Below are 6,285 nucleotides of genomic sequence, written 5' to 3'. Positions count from 1 at the left end.
CACTCTTTCATCACCTCAGGATAAAGTAGGACGGTCAGATTGCTGGTATGGGTGATGTGTCCCTTGGGAAGCTCATGGGGAAAACAGACCTCCAAGCACATGAGAGAAGAGGCCAGGAAGCCCAGAGGAGGCTGTGGTAAGAAGTGTGGGGGCCTAGGTTTGAGAAATCCTGTGTGAGTCTCTACTCCGAGCTGCTTATACCCCCCTGGCTGGCTGACATACCTGGGCAGTGCCTCATCTGGTTGGTAATGCCTAACCTGAAAATCCAGGCTGCACCTCAAGCAGCACACAGCTGAATCTAGGGAAACAGGGTTTCATTAGGACAGGGGATACAACAAGGCTGCTCTTGCAGCCTTTTAACTGACACGGTAGGTGGAACAAGGCCTTAGGAAACTGAGCAACCTATGTTTTGGTGCTATTTTTTAAACACTGGCTGGGGAAGAACACCAGTGTGGAGGCCCACGTAGGTGATCTGGCTGTAGGAGGGACATTTTGCACAATGCTATCCATGTCTTGTTTGAGTTGGGTTTGTTTCGAGTCACTCATTAGTCAGGCAAAGGTTTCTGTGTTTGAACCCAAATGTCACTTTTGTCCCTGACAAACTAAGAGGAGCCAAAGGCTTCACCACTGGTTAGAAGGCAATCCAGGTGTTATTCAGAGCCAAGAGGCACGAGAACCTGGCTCTTCAACCAAATGTAAATCTGCCTCCTGTTGTTTTCCCGTGGAGTCACAGTGTGGTGAGGAGGATGTGCTGGTGACAGATGGCTGACGCGACTTGCTAAGCGTATGGATGACTGGGCTGTGACTCAGCAAGTGTTTGGTTACAAGAGATGGGGAGCATGTGCTTTTGCACTGGTAACACTGGCCCTAGCTGGGTCTCCTGGAGGACTAAGCACAGGCTGTCATCTGAAGCCTGTGACTGCCATCTTTCATGGGAGGAAAGTAGGCACATGTGGCCTATTAGAGCAGAAAGTCAAGCTCCTAATTACTGTTTACATTGGTAATGGATAATGTCTGAGTGTCTATAAATATATGACCTGCCAGTTGTGCTTAGATGTCCTACTGGCCTTCAGAAAGCAAACGATTCAACCTTCTGGCCTAAAATAATGACCATCTTGCTTGGAGACAGTAGGATTCGGAAAACTCCTTTTGCAGTCAAGGCACTAGAGGGGGACAAAGACTTAGCCTGGGTATGTGTCCATCTACCAGCTCCCCCACTGCAGCTGTGGGAGACACCTTGGAGAAGCAAAGATGGCCCTTGTCTTCCCCATATTTGAAGGTGCCCAAGTGCTGGGACAGCTTTCCAGAGGCTGAGCAGGCAGCTGGGGATCAGCAACACACTGGGGAAACAAATCCACTCCTTTCCCCTCAGAACCAGGATGGCGCATGCGTCTGCCTGTGTAGGTTAGCAGCCTTTATCTGGCTCTTCCAGTATTTCTCCCTGCTTAGAGCCAGCCCATGCATAGCTGGCCAGGGCTTTCAAAGGCTAAATTTCAGCCATTGCACAGCATAAGACGGCATCACCTTGGCAGAGGACGCAGACAATCATGTTTATTTACAGGCACATGCCATTTTTCTCCTTTCTCCTCCTTTGTGAATGGGGGAGAGCTGAATTCTCAGGTCTGGATAGGCATCAGGCATTATTGTTGTCTCTGTGAGTTAAAGATGTCATGGAAATACTGGGGGACTTGAACTCGAGCAGAGTGTACCTGTGTGCGTCCCACACACACAGAGAGCTGAAGTGGCAATGGCACGCACCAAGGCAGTGTTTGCAAGTCACATATTGACCTGAAGTGCTTAAAAGCCACTGAACATGCTCCCCTGGCAAAATGTCGACTGGGATGACTCATATGAATGGATCGTGACAAGCAGCCCTCGGCCCAGCCAGGCTGTGCGTGGAACCAAGACACTCCCATTTTCTCCCCTCCAGCATACTTCCCTGACCAAATCCAGGACTGAGCCATTTGGCTCTTACTGGAGCTGGTCAGAGCATGTTTTTCCTTTCTTCTCTTTTCCCCTCCTTCACCCTTTGGAAAATGTTGACATTTCAGCAAAGGACTGAAATCCCAAACCTTGAATATTTTCCATTGGAAAACGCCGCAGGAAAGGGAGGGGAATAAACCCCAAACTGCCAACAATGAAATATCTTTTGCTTTTAAGGCTTTTGAGTTTATGAGAAGGGGGCACATTTGGAGGACAGCAAACACTTTTTGTGAAAATATCTGTTCTCTCAAAACCCATTTTTTCACTAGAAAAGTAGTCCAACTGGCATCCTTTTCACTGGTGATGGTTTGGACATTCTCTACATCTAATTTTGGAATCAACCTGAAGAAAACTTAATTCATTTTATTGGAATATAAGGCACAAATTATAGTCCTACAGCACATCTGATAATCTCTTGGTATTCTCAGTGTCATGAGACTATATCCTGATATTCTCTTTGCCAACAGTGCTGTTTACACATACATTTCAAGCAAGGTTGGAACCCGGTGTCTGAAGACACCACTCTCCCAGAGCTCCAGCTGACTTGCCTCAGACCCCAGAGCACATTCCTGGAGGGAATCTACCTTTCACAAGATCACATCAAAGGCTGTAAAGGAAGCAATATGTACTGAAAGGCGTATTACCTGTAACTATCCCTTGAGTAACTGATAGCACAGAAGCACTTACAAAGCATTTTGTTCTGATGTCTTCAGCTGATTTAAATTTCTGTCTGAATTGTAATATAGACCTGAAACATCTGTTTCATCTTTTCTTTGCATATTATTCTGCTTTCCTGCAAGTTAAAAATAAAAAAAGAGAAGGGACAATGTTAGCATAACAGAACACACATATTTGTAGGAGATAAATTATGCCCTAAAACTTTTACTAAAAGTGGCTAATAGCAGGTTAGACTTTAAAAAAAGGAAAGATCTTAAAATGGGCATACACTAGTCACACATCAATTCAGGCTGCAAACTATCAGAAGCTTTCAGAACAGCAGAGTGAAGTTCAGAATAACCTCCAAAGAGGAACAATGGGAATAAGAAACTTAACTCTTTGAGGACAGATCTTTATGAGTTGTGGAATAGCATGAATGCAAAGGAGCAAAGTCAATGACCCAGAGGTCCCTTCTAATTTGTTGTATCCCTTTCCCCATTTTTCCACACTGAAGCTTCCCAGATACACTTTACATTCTCTCTGGTAACATTTTGCAATTGCACTTCTGCACTTTGTTCTGATTTGGTACTTGTCTCTATCCCTTGTTACCTCTAGGTTTTTCTGAACTGTTACCTCAGTTTTTCTGAACAGTGTTTGAATTAAGTCAGCATGAAAGAAGGGGCATATTTGACTCCATTAAATCACTTTTTGAATTTTCAGTTTAGGAACATCTCCCTGCCATTGCTAAAGTTTATAAAGCAGTGGGTTTAAAAAAATAATGATGCAAAATCTCAATTTTAGACCTCGCCTTTGTCCATTGGGGAAAACTAAGTTGCATGCTAATAAAAGGAAGAGGCACTGAATGTCTCTGATAGCTTAGTGGCAAGAAACACAGAACTCCTAAGATCTTACCTGCTTTGTGGATCTCCTAAGCTAACACCTGCTTCAGAGCTCCACACCTGGATTGGTGCAGTCTGTCCTTTGTCATAATTTTTCAAGATAAGTAAGCAATTTTTGACTTACAGAACTCTACTCTTAACAAAGTCAAAAGATCAAGAGCTTTAGTCCCTCACCTTGGAAACACAAGTGCATGCAAGAAGCCACAGCAGAAGCCTGAGAAATAGCCATCCAGATATGCAGAGCTGGAACTAGCGATTGGAAACCCATACACACATAGCTGAGATATAGCTATAAGATCTGCCAAAAGTTGAGCTGTCCTTGCTCCCATCATTACTAAAGGGGCATATGAAGAATCAAGGAGATCCCGAGTAAGAAGGTGACGGGTCAAATGAATCACCAAGTGTGAAATGTAATGACTGGGAGACCAAACAGATTAAGCCAGGGCTTGTGATTGTTAACATTCATGGAAATATGTTCCACAAATCCAGCTTTCGGACAAAAATCAGATTCTAGCTTCCTTCTGGTAATTTAAAGAGGCAACAATCTGTTCATATGACCTTCAGATCAGGCTGGCACAGGAACAGAATCCTACAATAAAAACTGAAGAACAGCCCTTCTGGACCAGAGCAGTGGTCCTCCCCACCCAGCACTCTGCTCCCAGCTGGGGCAAGGTGAGAGGCTATCCAGGGAGAGCACATGGGCCCGGAAATTTCCCTTTCCCTTGTGTTTCCTCAGCATTCACCTTTGTTGGATCAGGATGTTAGATCGTACATCCTGCCTGTCCCCTTTAGTGTCCATTTATGGACCTGTTCTCTGCCAATTTGTCTAATCTCATTTTGAGCCAGCTGATGCTCTCTGCCTCTGCAGTCTGCTGGGCAAGCAACTTCTGAAGTTCTCTACCTAATGCAATATAATTTCTTTGGTCTGTTTTAAACTCCAACTAGTTTCACTGAGTGCTCCCAGTTCTACTGTTGAGGGATTTACCTACTAATGGCTCTGCATTCATCTCAGCCACCCTGATTTTGTGAACCCAGATCTTAATCATCAGAAAAATAGCTACGAATTGCAATAGTGGGCTGCTCAGCACACTTCCCTCCCTGTCACTTGCTGACCTGCCCAGAGTGGTTTTATGCCTGGAGCACTCTGGCTGTTACCAAACTCAGAGAGGAGAAAAACGACAGCAAAGCAAATGGAGTGCAACTTCCTTCCAGTGCTCTGCTCTCTGCGCAGCTGTTCACCGTTGACGCAACGGGTCGGGTCTGCGGTTAAGAGCTGGATGCTGATGGCCCTGTCCTTCCCTTGGGGATCTGCAGTTCCCTGCCCAGCAGGGGGCTGCAAAGCAGCAAGCAGGATTTGGGGAGGGTAGGCTGGCAGCCCCGGCGGGGGTGTCAAGGGCATCTTCCAAAGTGGCTTTAATTAATGAGACATGTGCAATGAGGAGAGTTACAGCATCCCACTCAAATTGTTGACTTGGAGCTGCTTCTGGAGACAGCCGTATTCTGCTCATTAGGAAAGAGCTTTTTTGCAATGCCCTTGGATTGGATGGCTCTTGGATTGCACCATGAGATGAAGTCCACGTATGGGCTGCCTGCCTTTCGGCTGCCAGCTCCAAGAGGGTTGTTTTTCTTGTCTTCTCATTCTCAAGGAGCGTTCAGCCAGATGGCCTGTTTTCGAATGCACTGTGCGTTGGTTGGATGTGTGTTTGGAGAGTCTGCCAGCTTCACGAGAAGGAAGAAAGAGCAAAAGAAAGGGAAAAAAGCACCATTTGGTATCTATCTCTGGGACCCAGCCAGAGTTGAGGCTCTGTTTGAAGAAGGGGGGAGTCTTCAGAGAGAAACTCTAGACAAAATTGAAAGCTGGAAAAACTTTCAAACTTGACAGACTGGGAGACTGAAGTTCTGTACAACACCCATCCACTACCTGGCTCCCTTGCAAACGCGTAGCAGAGTCCCTCAAGAACAAGAGTAAGAGCAAGCACAAGAACCAAGGATCTATCTCTCATCCCTCCCAGTGCACCTTACCTATGGGCTGAGATGCAGAGAGGTGACCCAGCCAGCCTGCACACCAAGGCTGGGTAATGCTGCCTGTGGCTTCTGGGATTTTGCTCTCAGTTCACCAAAAACTCAAATTACAGCATGCAGCCCAGACACATCCGCCCAGAAAGCAGAGCCGCAATGGAGTAGTATGAAATAACCACCACCATGGCCCAACTCTCGAAGAAGCTAGCCTTAAATTTACTACAGGCCAATGTAATTTTCTTGCATCCCCAGATGTTCGCTTCCCAGAAATACCTTCTGTTGATTTTAGACAGCAAATAAATCCAGGCCAAACCAAATCAATGTCTTTTTCCAGCACTTATTGGCAAATAATTTGAACCTGATGAAAAAAAATCTGTTAGTGAAGGGAAGGGGGAAGTTTTGAAGTTGGGTGGATTGTGCTTGGCTTTCTTTTCTCAACTAGATGTCATGCTGTGGTAACGACATATTGTTCCAAGCAGCAGGAGGAGGTCTTGTTAAGCAGAGCCAGAGAAAACCACGTTTGTAACCATCCTCACTGGCTGACACACCACCGTCTTACAGGCAGACTTGTCTGCTCACTTACTGAAACCGCGGCACAAAGAAGATGGTTGCATGAGTGTGTGTATCTGTGCAGGTGGGTGTAGAAGCTGCAAACCCCATGTCTCCACTGATTGCATCGAATTATTTTCACTGAAGCGATGAGAATTCTCAGGCCCAGGGCAGACCA

This window comes from Mesitornis unicolor, unplaced genomic scaffold (genome assembly GCF_000695765.1).
Source record: "Mesitornis unicolor isolate BGI_N332 unplaced genomic scaffold, ASM69576v1 scaffold44581, whole genome shotgun sequence".
Classification (NCBI taxonomy): Eukaryota; Metazoa; Chordata; class Aves; order Mesitornithiformes; family Mesitornithidae; genus Mesitornis; species Mesitornis unicolor.
The sequence above is the reverse complement of the archived record's forward strand: the minus strand, read 5'-3'. Positions refer to the sequence as shown.